Source organism: Macaca thibetana, chromosome 12, assembly GCF_024542745.1.
Source record: "Macaca thibetana thibetana isolate TM-01 chromosome 12, ASM2454274v1, whole genome shotgun sequence".
NCBI classification, from domain to species: Eukaryota; Metazoa; Chordata; class Mammalia; order Primates; family Cercopithecidae; genus Macaca; species Macaca thibetana.
In genome coordinates, this window is record NC_065589.1 from 109,210,925 (window position 1) to 109,236,032 (window position 25,108).

The window sequence follows — 25,108 nt, forward strand, 5'->3', positions numbered from 1 at the left end:
CTGAAACACACCTCTGCCCTGTTTGCCAGGTTGTGGGCAATGAGGAGAGAAGAGCTGCAGCCCTTTCGGGTGCCCAGACCTAGGGGCTCCCCAAGCCAGGGCTGCGACACCCTCTTTGGGGCTCTGCAGTTTCTGGCATCTCCAAGCTTCAGAGCACCACTACATTCCCCTCATGCAGACGCAGGTGCCCACAGCAGAAGCTGCATGCAGTACATCTGGTCCAGCTGCAGCCTCACACAGAGCCAACACCTGTGCCAGCACCTGGAGCTGGCTGCCCTGCTGCAGCAGCCAGTGTGCCTGGCTGTGCACAGTGGCCGGAAACCACACTCACTTGCCCACACACCCCTCGCCACTACGTGCCTGGATCGCCCTTGGCAGGTGTGGAATCTGGGTTGGTAGCAGGAGCTGAGTGCAGCCTGCTGGGCCAAGTGGGCGGAACAAGCCCAGCAGGTATGAGCAGTACTCAGGCAGAAGGTGCCACTGGCCACAGAGGTTTCCAGCAGGCAAAGGGATACTCCAGGGATCCTGTGACAGTAGCTCATGTTTGCAGAAACGAGAAGACCTGTGCAGGAGAAGGCTAAGAAAGTGAAGCCCAGCTTGTGAGGGCTTTGAACAATGCACCAAGGAATATGTCTCCATCTATGATCTAGGTGTCCCTCTAGCTCACCTATGACCCCCCCCCCCAATCTATGTTCATAAGGAGCAGGTCTAATCGTTCTTCAAGCTAAACAGTGACTACATTCACGCAATTTGTTAACCAAGAGATAGCTGGTGTCACCATACTGAATGCCCACAAGTATCAAACCTGCAACTGAAGGGTCAGAGCTCAGTACCATAAGGACACTCAGTATCATGACCCAGCTGTGCCTCATACAGCTGTCACACACCTGCCAGGAACAAAGCAAGAGTCTAGACCCTCATAGCACTGACCCACATAGAGCATAAGCTTCTGAGGAAATGGGCTGGAGAGCAAAGCTCCTCTCTGCACAGTGGGTCTAAACTCCACCCAAAGAAGTAAAACAACAGGTCCCTTCCTCCCCTTTTACAAGACACCTCTGGAAATACAGGGACCCTTCTCTCTCTCTCTCCACCACCCCCCCGACACACACACATACATTATGAATAGACTTACAGACCAGTGATCTCCAAAAGAAATATAATGAAAGCTGTTGGGGGAACAGGGGACACAGGCAATAGAACAAGAATTTGGTAGGCAGAGAAGCAAATGTGACAATAGATGCAGAAGTCAGAGTGATTTGATGACCAACTTTGAAGATGAAGGAGGGGCCATGAGCCAAGGAGCACAAGGTCACCTCTAGAAGCTGGAAAGTCAAGGAAACAACCTCCAGAGGGGATGTGATCCTGCCAGCACCTTGATCTTAATGCAGTGAGATGTACTGTGGAGTTCTGACCTCCTGAACTGTAAGAGAACAAATGTGTGTTGTTTAAAGCCACTAAATTTGTGGTATTTGTTACAACAGCCATAGGAAATTAATACTCCACTTCCAGAGTGGTCAGCTAGACTAGGGGTCCCCAAGCCCCAGGCCATGAACCAGTACCAATCGCAGTCTGTGGCCTGTTAGGAACTGGGCTGCACAGGGGAGGTGAGTGGCGGGCAAGTGGGCAAAGCTTCATCTGTATTTACAGCTGCTCCCCATTGCTCGTATTACCGCCTGAGCTCCACCTACTGTCAGGTCAGCAGCAGCATTAGCTTCTCATAGGAGCGTGAACCCTATTGGGAACTGCACATCCAGGGGATCTAGGCTGCGTGCCCCTTATGAGAATCTAATGCCTGATGATCTGTCACTGTCTCCCATCACCCCCAGATGAGACCATCTAGTTGCAGGAAAACAAGCTCAGGGATCCCACTGGTTCTACATTATGGTGAGTTGTACAATTATTTCATTATGTATTACAATGTAATAATAGAAATAAAGTACACAATAGATGTAACACAGTTGAATCATCCCAAAACCACCATCCCCCACAACCACCAGTCCATGGAAAAATTGCCTTCCATGAAACCAGTCCCTGGTGCCAAAAAGGTTGGGGACCACTGAGCTAGACAATGCACTGGTTATAATGACCCTTCAAAGTATCGATAGTAGTAACCATGGTTTTGTTAGTAACACTACTAATGGTCACTATTTACTAAGGGCTTACTGAACCCCCAAACACCATGAAAGTGTTTAACAAGCTTTTTGAAAATATAAGCTTTCATTTTTGAATCATTTTAAATTTGCAGAAAAGTTGCAAAGATAGTACAGAGTCCCTGTATGCTCTTTGGCCAGCTTCCCCTAAAGTTAACATCTTACAAAACCATGATATATCTGTCAAAACAAAAAAATTAACATGGGTATGATACTATTAACTACAGATTTGATTTGGATTTTATCAGTTTTATAAGTATTTTATCTTCCCAAGAACCCTGCGAAGTACCATTCTAATCCTGATATGATGGAGGATGCTGAGGCTCAGTAAGAATCAATCACCTGCTTATATTAATAGTAAAGTGCCAAAGACTAGCAAGACTTAGATTATGATTTTGGTTCCTCCATATCTGGAGGCTCTGCTTAATCCCTATACCATAAGCTTACCTAGATATCATAATTCCCAATTTATAGAACAAGAAACCCTGACACGAAGTGAGCTACCTGAAGGCATGCTGCATCAAACCTGGATGTGTCCGAGTCCAACGTCCCAGTTGCGCTTTGTTCACACTGCCATCTCCCTCCATGACTTGAGAGAGATGAGGAGTTGCACAGGGCCCATGCAAAGCCCCTGAAACCCATGAGGAATGTCATGAAGGCTGTGACGTGGAGGGAGGGGATCACAGCACTTGAAACTGACTACTTGTTCTAGGGCCACTGGTAAACCTGAGCGCTCTCTTGTGGCTCTCGTCAGGGAACAGGGGCACAGGGAGCCAACCCAAGAGTGCCTTACAAAGAGCATGTCTAGAGGAATGACTGGCAGAAGGAGCAGCCACCAACTACTCTAAGTTTAGCTACAACCAAACCACTGGGATCCCTGCTTTGGGCTTCTACGGCCCAAAGCTTAAAAAGGATGGCCCTGCAGGACTGACCCAAAACACCTGGTCAATGAGCCACTGCTATTCCTAAGAGTTAGCATGGAGGAAAAAGGCTGTTCTTTGTTTAGAAGGGATGTCATTATCCTCCAGGAAAGCTCACAGATGACCAAGACACCTCACAGCAGTGCCCTCATGAACACCGACCAGATTCAAACTTAGATATAAAAAGATGCTTCTAGCTTGAATTTTAACAACAAGAGTTTCTCTTTAATTAACTCGATCGCCTCACAGCTCATTAGAGAGAGTCGGACAGCACAGTTGTCAGGATGGCTCGTGTTTCTAGAAAACTCCCACCTATGGCTTGGTAAAACAGTATGGATCTTGGAAAGGCCATTTCCTTGGATGAGATTTAGAGTCTCAGGGGGTGTGGTCAGTGTCCTCTGACTTCAAATAAAAAGGGTGTTGTGGGGTAGATAATGGAGGCTTACCACCACTTATACAGCCCGAGAATCAAAGCAACTGACAGCTCCGTGCCAGCAATGGGGACACCTGGACTGGAGGAACCACTGGGTTTCTTGTCTCCCATGACGGGTCTAATCAGGACTTCCCCAAAACGGGGCTTGCCTGTGCCCTCTGACCTGCATGTCTGAACACAGCATGGATAGGCCAGGGGTGGGGCCTGGCAGGATCTGGAGGAGGACACAGAAGGGGAGGGGTGGGTAGGAGCAGGGCCACTTCCTTATATAAATAAGTCGCAACCTCTCGTATTGCAACAGTTGTGAAAAAGTCCACACCCATTTCAGAGTTTTGAAAGACTTCATCTGAGAGGGATGGAGAGGGCCAAGTGCCCCTCTGAAGCTCTCTCCTGCATGCCATCCATTCCCTGACCCATATTCATTTCTCCCATATTCCTCCTCCTTACCTGCTGCCTTAATTGGCCACAAAGTCTGTGTATTATAAGTGGAAAACTATTAATAACACCTGGTGGGTGAAAAATGCTATGGCTCTTATTTACAAACGTATTAAATTAAGTACTTCTTGTTTTGTGGGGCTCTGGGTATTGTTTTTTTCCATAAGACAAAAAAATAAAATAAAATAGGGCATAAGAACAAAGAGCTACAGCCCTGCCCTTGCCTCGATGGAAGGGGCCGAGAAGCTTCTAATGATGATGGAAGGGAGGGAGAGGGGGAAGTAGAGAAGCCCATGTCTATGGGCCTCAGCCTCCATAGCATTAGGGCCTTCTCTTCCCAAGGAACCATAAAGCAAGAGTTAATATGTCACTCAGCAAACGCTGCTCAAGAAGTATAGTCAGTCGTCTGCTATAAGGAAATCGTCCTCGAGTGGCCTGTAAGACGCTGAGTGAGTGGCTTAATCACCCAGCAGGGTCTAGCAGGTAATACAGAAAACTCCTCCGAGACAGCAAGCCTGTAAAGGCAAAGCATTATCATTTGTAACAGGATTAATAACAACATGGGCTGGAAACAAACAGACACCACTGGATTACGTTTCCAACCTCTTCAGGGAAACCATCGAGTTCAATGAAGGGTTTTATTTCTTTGTTTTTAAACAAGACAACATCTCCCACCATGTGACACCAAGAACCCTCTCTAGGGAAATCAGTTCTTGTGCGTTTGTCCTGCCAATGACAGGCAGCATGAGGTACAGGGGTCAAAACAGTTAGTCAGGAGAAGGTCCAGGAGGAATTTTACAATTCCAATTTAATAATTAAAAAAAGAAAGAAGACCAAGGATCTCCCGATTAAGCCTCAGCACTTTAAAAAGGGCTTAAGGGGATCAATATTCCCATGTCACAGTGCTCCCTAAGTTATTTTTTTAACCACTTGGGGTCTTGATTAAAAATGTGGACTCTGGCCCGGCATGGTACTCTGGCCTGGCGTGGTGGCTCACGCCAGTAATCCCAACACTCTGGGAGGCTGAGGCGGGCAGATCATTTGAGGTCAGGAGTTTGAGACCAGCCTGACCAACATGGTGATAGCCCATCTCTACTAAAAATACAAAAAAATTAGCTGGTCATGGTGGTACATACCTATAGTCCCAGCTACTCGGGAAGCTGAGACAGGAGAACTGCTTGAACCCAGGAGGTGGAGGTTGCAGTGAGCCAAGATCACACCACTGCACTCCAGCCTGGGCGACAGAGCGAGACTCCATCTCAAAACAAACAAACAAACAAACAAACAAACAAAATGAAAGTGGACTCCATGCCTGGAAAGGGGATGTTAGAGATCTTCCCTTTTAACAAGCTCCTTTGGACTTTCTTACGCAACTTTCAAAGCACTGCCCTATTTCATTAATGCACCGCTGATATACAGCTAAAGTCAGAGAACAATTCATACTTTTAAAACTAAGAAGATAAACTCAGTCACATCTGCACATACTTGGAGACAAACATAGTTACCACAAACATAGTTCGTCAGTGAAGTCTCTGGCTTCGCACATTTTTCAACAGATAGTTCATTATTGTTAAAAAATTTTTAAAAGACATTGATTTTACATATACTTCCTTATTTCCTTTGGGGAAGACTAGCAGTGCAACATTTGGCAACAGAAAGAAAGAAGCTGTGAGTGACTGAGATCCCATGGTGGTGAGTGGGTCCCACAGGGTGTGAGTGAGTGAGGTCCCATGGCAGTAAGCAGATCCCATGGCGTTAAGCAGGTCCCATAGGGCATGAGTGAGTGAGGTCCCATGGCGATGAGCAGGTCCCATAGGGTGCGAGTGAGGTCCCATGGCAGTGAGTGGGTCCCATAGGGTGCGAGTGAGGTCCCATGGCGGTGAGTGGGTCCCATAGGGTGCGAGTGAGGTCCCATGGCGGTGAGCGGGTCCCATAGGGTGCGAGTGAGGTCCCATGGCGGTGAGCGGGTCCCATAGGGTGCGAGTGAGGTCCCATGGCGGTGAGCGGGTCCCATAGGGTGCGAGTGAGGTCCCATGGTGGTGAGCGGGTCCCATAGGGTGCGAGTGAGGTCCCATGGTGGTGAGCGGGTCCCATAGGGTGCGAGTGAGGTCCCATGGCGGTAAGCGGGTCCCATAGGGTGCGAGTAAGGTCCCATGGCGGTGAGTGGGTCCCATAGGGTGCGAGTGAGGTCCCATGGCGGTGAGTCAATCCCATAGGGCGTGAGTGAGTGAGGTCCCATGGCAGTAAGCAGATCCCATGGCGGTAAGCGGGTCCCATAGGGCATGAGTGAGTGAGGTCCCATGGTGGTAAGCGGGTCCCATAGGGTGTGAGTGAGGTCCCATGGCGGTGAGTCGATCCCAGAGGGCGTGAGTGAGTGAGGTCTCATGGCAGTGAGTCGATCCCATAGGGCGTGAGTGAGTGAGGTCCCATGGCGGTAAGCAGATCCCATGGCGGTAAGCGGGTCCCATAGGGCATGAGTGAGTGAGGTCCCATGGCGGTAAGCGGGTCCCATAGAGTGTGAGTGAGGTCCCATGGCAGTGAGTCGATCCCATAGGGCGTGAGTGAGTGAGGTCCCATGGCGGTAAGCGGGTCCCATAGGGTGTGAGTGAGGTCCCATGGCAGTGAGTGGGTCCCACAGGGTGTGAGTGAGTGAGGTCTCAAGGCAGTGAGTCGATCCCATAGGGCGTGAGTGAGTGAGGTCCCAAGGCAGTGAGCGGGCCCTCACTCACTCATGCTCCATGGGCCGCATAATTATGCAAAATGCAGGCATGCCCCAACCTTGAATCTTTCCAAACCTGGGACCGAGAAGGCCTAGAGGCAAGGGCAATCCAAGTGTACAGAACATGCAGGGGTGGGGTGCAGATTTGGCACCAGCCCAATGCACAACAGCCTCAGATTCAGACTTCTGATCCTCCCAATGGAGTCCCAGAGCCTCACAGAGATCCAAACAATGGGGTTCAAAGCAGAAGACATTCGTTACATAACTTTGAACATATATTAATTACCAGGCCACACCACCTATAATGTGCTATGTCTCCATATTGTTGTAACTCCTGTTATTATCTTGTGAAAAGCATGACTATCTTCTATTATGTTTCCTTATGCTAAAAAGCATCCAGGTCTTCAATGTAAATATTTAAAACTGTCTGCGGTGTTTCTAACCCTAGGTTATGTATTTTTTCACTTTTTAAATACACTGAAAGGCTCAAATTATGGAGGTGGCCACTCTTCTCTTAATCTCTGAGAGGCCCAACCTGCAGAGTGGCTGATGGAGCAAACCCAGCACCAGTGTGGTCCTCTATCTACCACAGGGGATGAGAGGAAATCTCTAGGCACGGGTGTCAGCAGAAGCAAGGGAGGGTGCCTCCCAATTATTAATAACATCTCAGCTGGTGTCGTGGCTGTCTTGCCTGCCCAGGGGCACCCATGGACTCTGAATTAGACCACTTCTGGGCTTGGGGAGCAGAAACCAGGGGACAATTTACATGGAGAACTTCTCTGCTGGGCACCAGGAGAGCCAGAGCTTGGGAAAATATAGCATCATGATCCAGAGGGTTTGCTTTTTAGTATTCCTCCTTCTCTCTCTGTCTCAATGGCCTTGCGGATAGGGGTAAACACATTATCATCAAGACGCTAGGAGGCCGGGGAAAGGGAACATTTACATCTAGTCTAGCACCTAAGTGCTCAGCATTCTGCCAGGAGCCTCACAGTGCTGACATCTGACAGCCTACCTGCCTGTTATCTGGTGATTCTCTTGGCCCCACCGCCACCCATTCTCACCCTCCACCAGCTGACCTCTGTATGCACATACACACCTGGCTCCCCTGCCTGCTGGCTTCCCATTGGTTCAGCCAAACAGGCACCCAGTGGGGAGTGGGAGGAAGGAAGAGAGAGGTCTGGGTATTTCTCTCTGGCTCCCTCTCTCATTGGGTGCCACATCTTTGGGTGACATTCTTCCTTGACTATAGCTCCTTCTGGGCAGATCCTCCTCCACAGTTCCAGGTCTCACTGAACTCCAGTAACTCTACTTCCTCCCCAGGCCCCTCAGCCCCTAGAGGTGCTAGGGCTTTTCCAGTGTTGTTAGTGCCTTGGTGGATCCCTCAACCTCTATAATTATTCCTTTCATTAGTCTTCATTCAAACCATCTGAGGTGAATTGTTTCCTGCCAGGAGCTCTGATACCGACTCTCATTTTCAATGTAATTGCTTTTGCAGTTGAGATGAAATGCACAGATGTGGGTCTATAAGCATGTGGGGGCACTTCCAAGAGTTTATTAACCTGATATAAGTACTAGGTTAATAAAGAAGAGCTGACAAGGCTCATTCAACATCTGTGTAGCCTTGAACCCAACTCTAAAACCAACCAAATAACCATGGCAATCCTAAGGCATGGGTGTAGAGCCTCTAAACTCTGTCTGTAGTAGGTGCGCAGGTATTTTTTTTTTTTTTTTTTTTTACTCATCCTTGCTTTCTACCACCTGCTTGCTAGTAGAAAAACCTCTGAGGGGCCTATAAAACATTTCAGCTTCTCTGGGGAGCAGAATCCACAAGGAGGATAATGGTAATAGCTGCCTGTCACTGATCTGGTACATTGCACAACAGCCCTGTAAGGAGGCTTTCTTTATCTCCACCTAACAGATGAGCAAAAAGATTCACAGACGGATAAGCAACTTGCCTAGGCCTGACTTCAAGGCTGTTCCCGTTGCACTATTTCTTAAAAGAGGGAAATAGGATCCATGGTCTCCAAGTTACTCCTGAACAGGGATAAGGCTCCCCAGGCAAATCAAAAACACGAGGCTAGGCATGGTGGTTCACGGCTGTAATCCCAGCACTTTGGGAGGCCGAGTTGGGCAGATCACCTGAATCAGGAGTTCCAGACCAGCACGGCCAACATGGCGAAAGCAAGCCTCTACTAAAAATACAAAAACAAAAATTAGCCAGGCGTTGCGGCAGGCTCCTGTAATCCCAGCTACTCGGGAGGCTGAGGCAGGAGAATCACTTGAACCAGGGAGGCGGAGGTTGCAGTGAGCCAAGATCGTGCTACTGCACTCCAGCCCGGGTGACAGAGCCTCTGTCTCAAAAAAAAATACATAAATAATGAAGAAAGAGAACTTAATTTCAAGAAACAAAAGCTAGCTCAGAAAGCTCTGTATGATAGAAGTGAAAAACCGTGTACAGTGTGTCCATGTGTATAACATGTATAGTATAATCTCATCGTGGATAATGTATGGATGTGTGTATGTCTACAATGATTGTTTATGCACAAAACTTGTCAGCAATAGTTGTTTCTGGAAAGGTGAGAGAGCCATGCTCTCCTGCACAGTTTGAATTTTCTGTCATGAGCATGAAACAATTTCTTAAAGTATCAGAAAGGAAGAAGAGAATGAAGAAGGTTGGTTGGTATGAGCATTTAGACCAATAGTTCTCAACTTTCACTGCACCCTGGAATCCCCTGGAATCATGGACAATCATTAGGGGAACCCTGAGATCTGCAGTTAATTGGTCTGGGGTACGGCCAGAGTGCTGGAATTCTTAAAACTCCTCCAGGTGATTCCAATGGGTAGCAAGGGTTGAGGACCTCTGCATTATCAGTCAGGAAAAAATTTAGACCAGAGGTGACACAGCAGGGATCTTAACTTTCGTATGCTCTGGACTCCACCAGCAATCTGATAAAGCCCGTGGATGTTTCCTCAAAATGATGTTTTTAAATGCATAAAACAAAACACCAAAGATTACAAGGCAAACAAATTGGATTTAGTTATCACAATATTTTTCCATTGTGATATGGTATGAGTGCTTCTTTATTAATACACCAAGTAGCAAGATCTAAAAATGGCTTTATTATCTACCATCATTTTGAAGTAGTGGTGAGTGTACAAAATATTTAGAGGTCTCTGCAACAACTGTAATGTGATATGGATTTATTAATGACAAAGGTCAAGGTACTTCTAATACTACTTTGGCTTGTTGCCTATATTCACAGTGGAAGAAAATGCCAAATTTCAGTTAGAACTCAGTGTCTATTTTTTTCCCCATCCAAGCTTACAGTCTGCCAGGCATAGAGGTGGAAGGAGGAGGACAGGGTGCCATCAGTGAACAGACTCATAGGACTTGCTCATCCCAACCTCAGACAGAAGAAGAGAACAAAACAAAAACAACTTCAATCACGTGCTAATTTCCATTAGGGGCTGTTCCTTTTTTTCTTTTTCTTTTTTTTTATTAACTCTGTAAGGCTCCTTCAAGATACAAAAAAATGTACATTTCCTGATAACTACACTGTATATTTAATTATGGCAATATTTTTCAAGTACCACTTCATGTGAAAAGATCTGTGTTTCTTCCACTAAAAAAGACTCAACTGTGTTATCTGCCTCAAGACATCCATCACATGAATGCCAATATCTTGGGATTTAAAAGGGGGCTTTTTGAAACTTTCTAAGTGTTTAATCAATAGGTTCCTTTTCATATAGAGCTACACTGCCTGCATAGACCGTGAATACGTTTTTTCTTTAATCTAAATTTGAAATAGCATTTACTATGTACTGAGCAGCTATTAGACTTCCATTACAGCGCTGAGTTCTTTTCCCAAATCACAGTATTCTAATGCTCACATCCATCCTGTACCATTATCCCATTTTACTAATAAAGAAACAAAATGACTAAAAACTTCAAAACAGCCTGATGGTACAAAATCGCTCTCTCAGGATAAAAGGAAGAGAGAGAGAGAGAGAGAGAGAGAGAGAGAGAGAGCGGGAACCCAAACTACATTAACATTCGTGTTGAAATTCCAGTTATAAATTAAAAGGGTTTTTTTAACTAAACAATACAATATTTTCTTCGGGTGGAAAGGGACCACCACACCCACTTATCCTAGCAACAGACTAAGCTAAGAAACTCAAAGACCTACTTTTCTTCATAGCCACACTTTTCTAATGACTCCAGAGTGACTTTTTAAATTCCTTCCATTCATGAAGTAATACAACACTCCAATGAAATGCAGAAGAGAATGGCAACCTCAAACCCGGCATGCAGGCACATGGCTGTGGAAGAGCGGTGGCCAGTACCCGGAGCTGAAAGAAACCCAGCTGCCAACGTACCCAGGTACCCAGTGATCCAGGAAGCAGCAAACAGGTTAGGGAGGTTCCCCAGGCCGTCTCAAATCCATCAGAGACAACAGCAGCATTATCTTCAAACTCTAAGGTTCTCATTCCATAACTACCAGAGAGCTTTTCAAATGAGCCTAATCAATTTTTTTTTTTTTTTTTAAATAGGGTCCTGCTCTGTTGCACAGGCTGGAGTGCAGTGGTGCTATCATAGCTCACTGCAGCCTTGACCTCCTGGGCTCAAAAGACACTACCACCTCAGCTTCCCAAGTAACTAGCACTACAGGCTCATGCCACCACCCCTGGCTAATTTTTGTATTTTTTTGTAGAGATGAGGTCTCACTATGTTGTCCAGGCTGGTCTGGAACATCTGGGCTCAAGCAATCCTCCCACCTGGGCCTCCCAACGTAATGGGATTACAGGCGTGAGCCACTGCACCTGGCCTACTCAAACGTTTTCATTCTCAATGTTCTCAAGACTCATTTCCATTTACTTAATATATGCAAGGGGGTAGGAGGGTATATAATGGCATTTTTTTTTAATTCTTTGCCTCCTGTGAAATTAAGGCATTAAATGGGAATGGGGAGGCTCATAATGAATGAGTTATTTCAACATCAGCCAAACACCACACTTAACTAAGAATGCCCAAAACTCTCCTTAAGGCAGAATAAAGACTGGAGTAAAGAACCCACAAAAGAGAGATCACAGGGAAAAGACCTGGCTAACCAAAATCAAGGACACCTTAAAAAAACAGTCTAACAGTAACTTTCAGCAATGCACATTTTGTTCTCAACTTTGTTTACCAGCAGGGTGGAAGTGTACAAGAGTGAGCGTGAAGAGACTGGGGGTTGGGGGGAAGGTGTTAGGCATTTATTAAGTCCTAGCAAGTTTAAGGGACTTTCACGTGTATCATTAACTCCCTTAATTTTTCCCACAACCTCACCAGATAGATTAGCACCTCTTCAACTTTAAAATAAAACTGGAAGTCAGAGAGGTTAAGCAACTTGCCCAGAGGCACACAGCTATAAACAGCAGAGTCAGAATTAGAAGGCAGGTCAACCTGTCTCAGGGCCTCGCTCTTTTTCCTGCCCGTCACTCCTCGGATCTTGTTATTTTCAGTTCAAATGTCAAGGCTTGGGAAAATTGCATCCCAGGTTCTCTTTTTTTGAGACGGAGTCTCGCTCTGTCACCCAGGCTGGAGTGCAGTGGTGCAAGCTCGGCTCACTGCAAGCTCCACCTCCTGAATTCAAGCAATTCTCCTGCCTCAGCCTCCTGAGTAGCTAGGGCTACAGGCGCCTGCCACCACGCCCAGCTAATTTTTTGTATTCTTAGTAGAGACAGGGTTTCACCATGTTAGCCAGGATGGTCTCGATCTCCTGACCGTGTGATCCACCCGCCTCAGCCTCCCAAAGTGCTGGGATTACAGGTGTGAGCCATCGCACCTGGCCCGCATCCCAGGTTCTTTAAACAAACACACACACACAGCTTACTTTGGTTATAATTCCTTGGAAGGAAGGGGGAAACATCAATGCATATCCAAGAAGTCAGAGAGGAGGGGGAAAAAAAGAGCAAATAGCCCAATTTTCCAAAAGACCAAGGTGGGGATTGGGATGGATTCCAGAAAATAGTGACATTGGTGAGGATTCAAGTTCCACAAGTGAGTATTCAGCAAATGGTTTGTGATCACTTTTAAAAGGTGGTCTGCACAGCAGAATGAATTTAGAGAGAACCAAGCAGGCCAGTGTGACCTCATGCCTGTCCATATTGGAAGAGACCCCTTGTTTGGTCAGAACTCAGGGCATCTGTTTCGACAAGTCATAAGACCCGTTTCCCACATCATGACATCATCACTCCAAAGGACCTCATCCAAGCCAGTACCTTCCAAACTGATTTTGGTCCCATAGCTCATCAGTCAAAAATGAGCATGCATCCCTAATATATGTGACTTATTTTAAAATTAAAAACATGTACTACTGCCAACTTATAAATATGAGTAAAACTTAAGACCTTACTTTTTAGGGAAGAAAATATATATAAATTAAAGCTTTTACATTTTCTTCCCACTCCCCAAAGGATTATCCTGAGCACCAAATGGTGGAACTTAGTGTGTGATATGGTTTGGATCTGTGTTCCTGCCCGAATCTCACATAAAATTGTAATCCCCAGTGTTGGAGGTGGGGCCTGGCAGGAGCTAATTGGATCAGGGGGGTGGAGTTCTCATGAATGGGTTAGCACCATCCCCTAGCTGCTATTCTCCTGATAGTGAGTGAGTTATTGTGAGACATTGTTGTTTAAAAGCATGTAGCACCTCCCGCCTCTCTCTCTCTTCCTCCTGCTCTGGCCATCGGAAATGCTGGCTTCCCTTCACCTTCTGCCATGATTGTGAGTTTCCTTGTACCTCCCCAGAAGCCGAGCAGATGGCCAGCATCATGCTTCCTTACAGCCTGTGAAACTGTAAGCCAATTAAACCTCTTTTCTTTATAAATTACCCAGTCTCAAGTATTTCTTTAGAGCAGTGCAAGAACAGACTAATCCAGTGACCTAGATGCAACACAGTGGTTGCTTGCGGCCCAGTGAGCTTCATCTTCACCCAGTATCCCTGACACACCTTATCCTGGCCTCTACTCCCAAGGCTGATGGCCTGCTCTTCCTCCATGAGCATCCCAGAATCACTTCTTTTTTTTTTTTTTTTTTTTTTTTTTTTTTTTTTTTTTTTGAGACAGAGTCTCGCTCTGCCGCCCAGGCTGGAGTGCAGTGGCGTGATCTTGGCTCACTGCAAGCTCCGCCTCCCGGGTTCACACCATTCTCCTCCCCCAGCATAGCCTTCCCCTCCTAAATTCCCTCACCTCCCTGAACTTGTTACAATGTCTTTTTCTCACGCACATCCCTGTCTTCTCACTATAATGATTACCCAGCAAAATCCTCATGTCGTAACAGCAAACTGCACCTTCATTTCATAGTCACCTTCTTTTCTGCATTCAGGCAGTTCAATAGTACCGGAAAGATTAAATGAATACACAGTAACCATATAAACATTGTTACCAGGTTACTGCACACCCTCCTCTTCTGCCGGTCTTCTAACACAGTAACTAGGATTTTTCTTGTCTTCAGCCAGCTCCATTTCCCTTTATCCTCAGCCAACCATTCCAGTTCAGCAGCACCCTTCCACCCCTCTATTTCCAGGCGACTGCCTGATGTTCCTCATCCATCCACTCAACCATTCCTTCATTCATTCCAACACTTCCCAGGCACCCAGGATGTGCAGAGCGTGGTTTCAGCTCACAGGGAATCCTACCTCCTAGGAAACAAGAACTTGTCAGGAGTTGGGAAGATCGTGAAAACAAAGCTCCCTGTTACAAAACAGGGAGCAAGCAGGGGCCAGAGACACAATCGACTCCACTCCCTGCCCACTTCTGCACTCTCTAGTGCTTTTTCAAATTGAGATATTAATAAAATCCACATAACGTGGAATCAGTCTTTAACAGTACACAAACTTAGCGGCAATGAGTACGTTCACCACGTTGTGTGACCATCACCTCTATCTAGTTCCAAAACATTTATATCACCACCACCCCCCAAAATAAAACCTGGATCCATCAAGCATTCTCCCCATGCCCCTGTCCCCAGCAACACTAATCTGCTTCCTGTCTCTGCGGGTTCACCTATTCCGGGTGTCGCATGCCAGTGGAGTCATCCCATCACCATCCCAATTCGGAAACAGCCCTGCCTCCCTTTGGTGCTCTCCCAGCCTCCTTGAGGAGGGCCTGTCTCACATCTGTCCTCACACCCCCAGGCCCCCTCCGGCCTGTATCTCTAAAATCTCAGAACAGGCTCTCTAAGCCTTTGAGCAATTCTATCACTCTTGAAAAAAACCAAAACAGGGCCAGGTGCAGTGGCTCACATATGTAATCCTAACATTTCGGGAAGTCAAGGCAGGAGGATCAATTGAGGCCAGAAGTTTGAAACCAGCCTGGGCAACACAGGGAGACCTTGTCTTTATCCTGCCTCTTCTCCGCAAAAAAAAAAAAAAAAAAAAAAAAGAGTTAAAAAACAAAAAACAAAGAAAACAAACACTTCTGACGTTTCTTCCTCTGTCAAGGTAGCCCCAATACCTTCCTTCCCTTCTCAGCTTCTGATTCATTCCATGGGATTGGCAAGTTACCAAAACCAATAAAAACGCAGAAGGCCTTGGTTCCGCAGTGCCCTCTGGTCACGTGAAGCATACGACCAGATAATTATTGGTTTTGCCCTTCTGCACCTCAGTTCACTCATCTGTAAAATGGAGATCTGAGTAACACATACCTCACTGGATTTGTATGATGAATCAGAACTACCTGAGTGCTCACAAATGTCCCCGGCACACTATAAGAGCTCCAACGTTATCACTATGGTCAAGATGATCTGTCCCATAAAACCCCAAGTCCCTGCTCCACTCAAGCGGGACCCAAGCCTCTCTGGCCATTGGTTCTCTTTGGCTTACCCTGTAAATGCAGGAATTTTCCAAGAATTGGCTCTTCCAGGTTAACACTCTTTTCCGGGTGGTTATCATCTGGTCTCCTGACTTTAACCACTATCAATGCCGACAACACCTAAACCACAGGGCCCCGCCCTTCCCCTCTCAGGCTCAGCACAGCTTTGAACTCACATGGGAACACCTGGGCAACACGTCAGCAACCTCGGGAGGCCCTGAACTCTGCAAGACCAGAATTAAGCGTCATCCTCCCCTTGCACTCCTCAGCCACCTCTCCTCACCCCCTCCACTTCAAGTTCCCCTGCTCTCCCATGGGGACCACTGCGGTCCCCTGACCCCGCCACCCCACCTCCTGAGCCAGGCTTGCTCCTGTTCCCTCCTTGTCACACTGCAGGCAGAACAGACCATCTGAAAACCAAATCTGCCCAAGCGATGCACTTTTCAGGTGCTCTCCGCTGCTCTCAGGAGCAAGTCCAAAAGCATTCCCAAGGAAGGCTTTTCCTGACCTCGCCCCATCCCCAGCAGCTCCTGCCCTGTCCTCTAACTAAGCTCTGGGAATGCTGACTGCTGCCAGCAATGCTGGAGTTAGCCCACATGGCCCACTGCTGGCAAAGTCTCTCCCACCCCATTCTCCCCAAATTCCGCACATCTTTCAAGGCTCAGTTTAGCCACCACCACCTCAAGGAAGCCTTTTCTGATGCCCTAGATTGGACTAAGCCCCGTCCCTGCCTGCAACTCATTGACATTAGTGTGAGTCTGTTTTCCTCATTAGGCTGGAAGCTCCCTGAAGACCTTGTTTATTTCCTCCATCTACCCATCCATCCACCCACCCACCCACCCATGCATCCACCCACCCATCTATCCATCCACTTACCCATCCAACTATCCATCTATCCATTCAACAAAAATGTCCCAAGAGCCTCCATTGGGCGAAGCAGTAGGAATATAATAGCTGATAAGACAGACAAGGTTGCTGCCCATCCACGGAGGCAGACAAAAACATGTGACCACCACATCCCCCCATATTAGTCCATTTTCCTGCTATAACAATACCACAGACTAGGTTATTTATAAAAATAGAAGTTTATTTGGCTTAAGGTTCTGAAGGCTGAGAAGTCTAAGAGTGTGGTGCTCGGCATCTGGTGAGGGTCTTCTTGCTGTATCAGAACATGGTAGAAAACCATGTGAGACTGAGGAAAGTGAGCTGAACACATCCTTTCTATCGGGAACCCTCAATAACTCTCCCAATAATGAATCCATTCCCAGGATAACAGCATTAATCCCTTCCTGAGGGCAGTGCCCTCACGATCTACCACTTTTTAAAGGCCCCACTTCTTCCTTCTGCTACAATGGCAACTAAATCACCACATTTGTTTAGGAGGGAATATTCAAACCATAGCACTCCCACATCAGCCGCACAGTGTGGGTTCTGGAGCCAGGTTCCCTAGGCTGAAATGCCGGCTCCTTCCCTTGTTAGCTATGAAACCTGGGGCAAATTACTTAACCTATCCCTGTCTTAGTTTCCTCCTCTCTCTAACTAGAACAGTAGTGTCCAGCTAGCACTTTTTTTTTCCTGCTAATTCATTTTGCTAATCTACTTCATGACTAGAGAAATCAGTGGAAAGTATCCTGAACACTGCCTGGGACAAGTTAGCTATTCTCCGATTACTGGAGCAATGGGACTGCTTATGACGTGGCCTCATCCAAGATGTAGGCACAGGTGTTATATTAACCTTTGTGCCCTGTTCCTGATATAAAGCACTCATCAAATGTTTACTGAGTCACACTGGTAAGCCCTACAAGAATGGCTCATTGGCTCGGCATTAAAGACTTTTAGAGCTGGCAGTCACGCTGGATAACATCTGACCCAACTCGCCCACTTTTGTGGAAGAGACAGAGCCTCACAAAGTGGCAGGGAAAGCGTCAGTCCCCAGATCTCCTGACTTGCCAGCCAGTGCCTTGTCCCCCATTCTAAGCAGACTCGTGGCGCCCATGGCAGCACAGCTGCTCTGCATCGTCCCATCTCTCCTTTCCCACGGTGGAACTGCCGCAGCTCCCACACTCAGGCAGCCTCCTTCTCCGCTGGCTTTGCCTTCTCATGCCTCTCCTTTTTCTTTTTCTCCCTGTTTTGTAGCCAGTGGTTCTCCTATTTCCAGGGAGAGAGCTGACCCTTCATAAAGACAGCCAGAGATCATTGTCCTCTTCAGAGAGTGGCTCACGCAACTCAGTAGGGCAGGTGCAGGCCGTGAGCCCCCAAGTCCCTCTCCAGGTCCTGCTGGTCACTCCTGATGGAGGAAGGACTTTTCTTCAACACCAGCAAGTTTCACTTTACCTACTTTAGGATTCATGCTTTTACAGGTGCCCCAAGGGTCAGAAGGCAGGTCCTCCCTAAACCTGGGTGTAGAAGGAAGGCCACGTAACAGCTCTAAAAGCTGTTCCCAAATGACCCAGCAAGTGCATAACCAGCACCCCTCCCTCTGCTTGCTCTGGGTTGCCAGCAGTGGCCTAGCCTGTGGATGGCATGTCATCCTCTGGCACTGCTGACCCGATGACAAGTGGTAATCTAGCAGGGTTGTTTTATAGTCTTCGGTATTTACAGAACCATTCTGTTACGAAACTTTCGCTTTCGCACCTCAGCTGGCTTAGAAGGCTGTAAGAGAAGATGACACCGCGAACAAATAATTCCTGGGGTGCTATGCGAGGTTTTTCATTCCTTTTCATGGCTGGGCTGTAACATCATTTATAAGAACCCTGCATTTCATCCGTCTTCATGTCTGAACCTCCGCTGGGTGTGTTCGCACACCTGTGTCTGAAGCTCACAGAGGCACAAAGGCTTGTCACAAGCCCTGGTGTGGCAAAACAGTCTATTTGAGGGCTGGGATTTTTACCTTAACATCTCAGAGTAATGATTATATCATACACAAAATTACCTCATTGATAGCAGCCACGGCCAGAGTGTTAAAAACAGGAGGAGTAAATTTGTATCTACACACCTTACTATTAAAGAATTCATCTGCCATTCTGGATCTTAACAGCCACAGACTATGAAGATGTCTGCCCTGGATATGAGATTCTGTGACTCTTACTCCATCTTTCTTATAAATGCTAAAGCAGACCCATTCTTTTAAATGAACAATGGAAAACCATTTTTATAAAGGAAGAAACTGTCTTTCCAACAAAACCCTTTCCATGTTTTTACATGAAAGAAGATCTCTAGTAGACATTTCTCTGGCCAAAAAGACCTTTCGCCTAGACTTAGAGAATTTCTCTTTGGCTCTATTCTTGGAGCAAAACTCAACTTCAGAAGGTTCTTCCATCTGTGCCTTACCAATTCATTTGCAGACAGAGTGGCCTGATCTAACAGCATGTAATGGAAAGTAGGAATGATTTAAGATCAGAGACCTGCATTCAACCCCCAATCTGTACCTTATCAGTAGGGGGACCACATATCCCCTTTTATGCCTGTTATCCCAGCATAATCATCAATAGCACCCCTCTTCACTCTCAAAAGCATCCTGATTCGGATGATAAATTATATGACCACCTTGCTTATTATGTGAGTCACCCCAGACAACATACTTCACTTTCCCACATGAGTTTCACATTTGTCCAGTGAAAATAAGGGAAGCTAATATACATGGTTATCCCAAACATGACATTAGACAGTGTGCATGAGATGCGGTCACAGGAGGACCCAGCATTCCCCGTACACCAGCAACCATGCTCAAAAGGACTGTTCTCAGAGAGAAAGCATTCTTCCGTACGTGTGAGGTCCTCGCCTTTTGGTTGTCAAGTTGAAGACAGGACCTATATTTTCCACTTTCTACTGTGATATGGTCTATAAAATGGTAATGGGATCTATCCGTGTCCAGCAGCTGCACAATTAATTCTGTCATCCATCTGACCAGAAGATGGACCACACATGGGTATTTTGACTCTTATACTTTAGACCTTCTGGACTTTATTTATGCTCTCCACAAAGCAGGATTAAGATCTACGAAACAGTTCAAGTGAATGTGGTTTGGAGTGGGGGAGGGGAGTGGTCAGAGATCCTACAGACTGAATCACTACCTCTTAGTGAGTAAATTTGGTGAATTTCTTGCTTTCTCAAGCCAAAAACAACAACAAAAAAAGGCAATGATAGAAGAACAGCTTCTTAATAAAATTATCTTAGGTATCTCACTTTAAAAATTAGGCCTAGGCCAGACTCACGTCTATAATCCCAGGACTTTGGGGGGCTGAGGTGGGAGGATCACTTGATCCCGGGAGTTTGAAACCAGTGACCAGTGCCACTGCCCTCTAGCCTGGGCAACAGAGCAAGATTCTGTCTCAAAATAATAATAATAATAATAGGCCTAATTGTGCCAACAATCTTGAACACAAATCTGTAATATCAATCAGTGACTCAGAAAGCAACAAAACTTTGCTATTTCCATTTGCAAAAAGAAAAAGAAAAAGAAAGATGAGATGCTATCCCTTCATTGATAAACTTGTTAAATACAGATACATTCTCTTTAAACAGTAAGAATACAATGTAATGGAACTGCCTCAATGATAAAACTGATCAATAACAAAATCCATAGAAAAATGAAGCAGAAAAAAAAATAGACTATTCTAGTCCAAGCTTCAGCGTTAATATTTTTTAAACAAAGAACGAAAAATTATTACTCCCACTGTCTTTTAATATGGTTGTCGGAGGGATTTGTGTTGAATACAAGAAATCCCTCCCCGCTCTGACTTCTAAAGAAACAGAAAGGAAATGTTCAGCATTTTCATGCTCTAAATATAGCTACGAGAGGAAAGAGATGCCCATGGCAGCACAGCAATGACTTCAAGTCTGGAGACCGGCGAGGCGCAGTACAGTAAGCTCTTCTGTGGACAGTCATTTCCTATCAAGAGAAGTTTCCAGAAACAAAAAAATGCTGACTCCACTCTCAGAAATCCAGTTATAGCAGCGGCACAGCACCCTCTGGGCTGGACTCACTGAGTGGAAAGCGGGAAGCCCAGAGGAAGTGCATTCCTATGGCACTGACTGCCTCCAAGCCAAGCCCCAATTTCTAGGGGATGTCCCTCTCTCCAAAGCCATACGCCAACAGGAAGACACCCCCGGCAACCATGTACACAACATACTTCTTGGGCAGCGGGGTATTTCTTAGAGTGCTGTTGGTGATGATAGAACCTTAAAGCATACCAACAGGAAAACAGGTGGTTAATGTGTATTTAGGGCATTTTCCTGCAGAATGTCTGTGGGTTTTCTCCACTTGAAAAACTGAAACTGAAGCTCAAGTCAGACTTCTGTTTAGGATTCAGATAATTAGGACATTTGGCTTTAAATGAATCATGTACCTTGCAGTGACAGATACGGCTTTGCTGGAGGAACGTTCTGATAAACTTGCCTCCTTGCATATGATAAAAGAGTGAGCCAATAACAGAGCTCAATTATTTGACCAGGTCTAAGAAAAAAAGTTGGAGATAAGCCTACACCCACGCTACACACATAATTGACAGCCTTGGAGGAAGCCCAAGTCAGGAGGAGGTCAACTCTTAATGAAGAGGAGGGAAGGGGAACAGTGGGTGTGCAGGGTCTAGAACACACCACAATTCTATTGTATCCCTTGGCGAACTAGGGGCAGCCTATGGACTTCTTCTCAGAAAGATTTTTTTAATGCATAAAATAAAATACACAGGACTGCAGAGGAAATCAATTATATTGAAATATAGTTACCAAAATATTTTTTATATTCATTTATTACTTTATTTATTCATGTATTTTGAGACAGAGTCTCACCCTGTTGCCCAGGCTGGAGTGCTGTGGCGTGAACTCAGCTCACTGCAACCTTTGCCTCCGGGGTTCAAGCGATTCTCCTGCCTCAGCCACCCTGGTAGCTGGGATTACAGACACTCCGCCACCATGCTCGGCTAATTTTTTATTTTTAGTAGAGAGAGGATTTTGCCATGTTGGTCATGCTGGTCTCAAACTCCTGACCTCAAGTGATCCACCCGCCTTGGCCTCCCAAAGTGCTGGGATTACAGGCATGAACCACTGCGTCTGGCCCCCCAATTTTTTTTTTTTTTTTTTGAGATGGAGTCTCGCTCTGTCACCCAAGCTGGAGTGCAGTGGCACAATCTCGGCTCACTGCAAGCTCCGCTTCCCAAGTTCACACCATTCTCCTGCCTCAGCCTCCCGAGTAGCTGGGACTACAGGCGCCCACCACCATGCCCGGCTAATTTTTTTGTATTTTTAGTAGAGATGGGGTTTTGCCATATTGGCCGGGCTGGTCTCAAACTCCTGACCTTGTGATCCACCCGCCTCAGGCCCCCAAAGTGCTGGGATTACAGGTGTGAGCCACCGCGCCCGGCCCCACATTTTTTTTTTTTTAATTGTGATATGGCAATACCTGCAGCTTATATCTTAACACATTAACACTATCTAGCAACAAGTGCAACTGCCACCATAATTTCAAAGTGGTGATGAATATTGATATTTCAACATACGTGTTAATCATCTCTAATGTGACATGAAAATATTAGATTTCTATTGGTGACAAAGTCACAAACAGCACTAATACTACTGTACCTTATGTGCAACCTTCCAAAGTGAAAGAATTGCTAAATTTTGGCTAGAAGTTAGTGAAAATGAAAGTGTAATATTTTCCCCTGCAAGCTCACAGGTCTCCCCGAAACCTTGTGTAGTTATGAAACTCATGTGACAACCTAATTTTGCCTTCTACTCCTGCAGTTTTTCCAGAATAATGCAGAGACCTACATGGGAGCCATGGCCCAGCAAGAGCCAAAAACTAACTGTATATATGGGAGGGTAGAGGTTGTACAAGGACAGTCCACCACCCATGGGTGTGGCTCGGGCAGGAGCACTATGGGGCCAATATCTCTATTTCTGCTATACCCCATGCATGGGCCAAGGTTTCTTTTTTTTTTGAGATGGAGTCTCACTCTGTTGCCAGGCTGGAGTGCAGTGGTGTGATCTCAGCTCACTGCAACCTCTGCCTCCCGGGTTTAAGCAATTCTCCTGCCTCTGCCTCCCAAGTAGCTGGGACTACAGGCGTCCGCCACCACGCCCAGCTAATTTTTGTATTTTTAGTAGAGACGAGGTTTCACCATGTTGGCCAGGATGGTCTCGATCTCTTGACCTTGTGATCCGCCTGCCTCGGCCTCCCAAAGTGCTGGGATTACAGGCATAAGCCACCGTGCCAGGCCAGTTTGCTTTTTTTAAAAAATGCTTCGCATTAAAAGTATTAATTCAGCTGAATCATTGGGCTAGAGAAAAAATATTACTTTACAGTTCATTTCCCCTAGTGCAGTGTTCTAAACCCTATCAGCCCCAAAGCCCCTGGGGCTCATAGTGAGCTTATAACACTCTCTTTACTGTCTGAACCAAATGCTCAGATAACCTACCTAAACACAGTTTCAAACATATACATTTCATGTCCTAAGATTGACAGAAAAGACAATAAAGGAAATTAATTTATGACAAACCTAACGGATTTCAATATGCAATTAGCTGGGCAAGATCACTCTAAAAGACATAATGGAGCCATTAGATGCCTGCACTTTAATGTGAAATTTTTTCAATGCGTCAGCTACAAAGGTGGGCTGATACAGGTGATGTGCTAATTCTATAGGTAGTGTGAGTTTCCAAAATGGTAAATTTCCTAACAAAAGAAAGCACAATCTTTCTTCACTAATTGGAAAAATTGATGTTTACTTAAACTGTGCAACAATTATTTGCTTATACGTAAGTTAGGTCTAGGTTCAGATTTTGCTTGTCCATGATTGTCTAGTGGGTAACAGGAAACATTTTGTGATACACAACTGCTCTACCCATTACAGATGTTTAGCATCCCTGGTCCCCATCCAATAAATGCTAGTAGCTCTCCTCCATCACTGACAATCAAAATTGCCCCCCCCCACCCCCCCCACCAAATTGCTGAAATGCCCCCAATAACATTGTAGGGCCTGGGACTAGGCCAGAGTCCTCTCTCCAGGTGCCATCCCCTGCCCACCTCTGGGTGATCTCAAGCTGGGCACCGAGGGAAAACCAGAACTGGCATTACAAAAGAAAGATCAGCCTTGTTGTGTGGCTTAGACCCTGTAACAAATCCCCTTACCCAGAGTTCTGCCCTTGGGACAAGAAAAGCAGAATAAGGCAGGGAGGAGAATTAAGCAGCCAGGCAGATGGAAGCAGAGAGGAGAGCAACAAGGATTTCTGGGGTTCCTAGAGCCTCGATCCCAGGCTGCAGAGGGCTCCTGGACCCTATCCCTGTGTTCCTAATGTGAGTTCTCTATTTCCACTGAAGCAAGCTCCAGCAGGTTTCTGTTGCTAGCACTCAGAAGAATCTTTATTAATTAAAGGCATCCAACCACCAGGAAGGACAGCCATCCATCGAACAAAGGGCAGCAGCTAACATCAAAAATGCTTAGGAGTGAAACCATCCCTACAGGGTTGGTAAGAATTGCATGCCAACTTCTGGACTGAAATATGGTTACAATGAAGCACTAGTCAGGCTGCACCTTGGCCTGCTTCCCTGTTTCTAAAAGTCACATAGCACTAGATAGTGGCCATTTGCATCCCCATTGTTCCTATAAGTAGGATTTCTGATATTGGAGTCATAAGACAGTTTAGGAATTGATTTGCATCCCCATTGTTCTTACAGACAGGATCTCGGACAGTAGTATCATAAGGCCTTTTTTTTGAGGATAGCTTAAAATGTTTTTCAGACCCTGAATTCCAACAACCAGTTTGAAGACCCCCACAGAGGAATGGATCACATGAGAATGCAGGTGGTTCACCTCCCTGTCCCACGTTCACCCTGCACTTTTCGACCAATCAACAACCTCCAAGCCTGGCCCTCTCCAAAACCCTTAAAAACCCTAACCCAAACTTCTCAGAGAGATGGATTTGAGGTTTCCTCCCCTCCCCTCATTCGGTGGCCCTTTGCTTAAACCTCTTTCTCTGCTGCAACCCAGTTTCTCTCCATATTGACTTGCTGTATGCAATGAATCTATTAAGATTACCGGATAACCTATTCTAATATCAATGAACTGACCTTATTTGAGGGATGTGTCTCAGATTTTACCTAAGCTCTTCATGCTGTAGTTTAAGCTCATTTATTTTGATTCCATTCTCACTGACAATAAATAAATGGGCCAGGGACCATCCTTCACCTGGCATTTCAGATTCTACAAAGACATATCCAGATCCCTCTGAAGGTTTTCTGCCTCAGCTCTTTCTCATCAATCCCATGAGCCACACAACATAAATAACGATGTTGTCCTTTCTTGACAGGCTTGGAAAAATGAAGGTATTGGAAAAATTTGGCCTTTAAGGAGTCAATTAAATCTGAGTTTTAAAAAAATTCCAAAGTCTTTTCAACCACAGAATTCCATGATTTAATGTCTCTAAATTTTATTCTGCTCAGAAATAATACCACCCTAATTCAGAAATGTGGCAATAAGGCCCAGCTGCCAGAAAGGTGTTGTAAGAGAAGCTAGGATAACTGTTTCTTTGCCTTTCCCACTAATGAACTCCATTATATCACCAAAAAAGGCACTGCTGGGATCTAATGAATAAATAACTAG

General features: G+C 45.9%; 2 protein-coding genes across 3 annotated transcripts in view; both read right to left on the minus strand.

Moving 5' to 3' along the window:
* The window catches only part of RAB3GAP1 (RAB3 GTPase activating protein catalytic subunit 1), a 1,043,110-nt gene extending 1,021,542 nt beyond the window's left edge, over positions 1-21,568 (minus strand). The window contains exon 1 of the mRNA XM_050750973.1: positions 21,565-21,568. The gene's annotated coding sequence lies outside the window, so the exon portion shown is untranslated. The remainder of the gene's footprint in view (positions 1-21,564) is intronic.
* Positions 1-25,108, minus strand: part of MGAT5 (alpha-1,6-mannosylglycoprotein 6-beta-N-acetylglucosaminyltransferase) — a 338,870-nt gene that overhangs the window by 302,198 nt on the left and 11,564 nt on the right. The gene's annotated exons all lie outside the window — the stretch shown is intronic.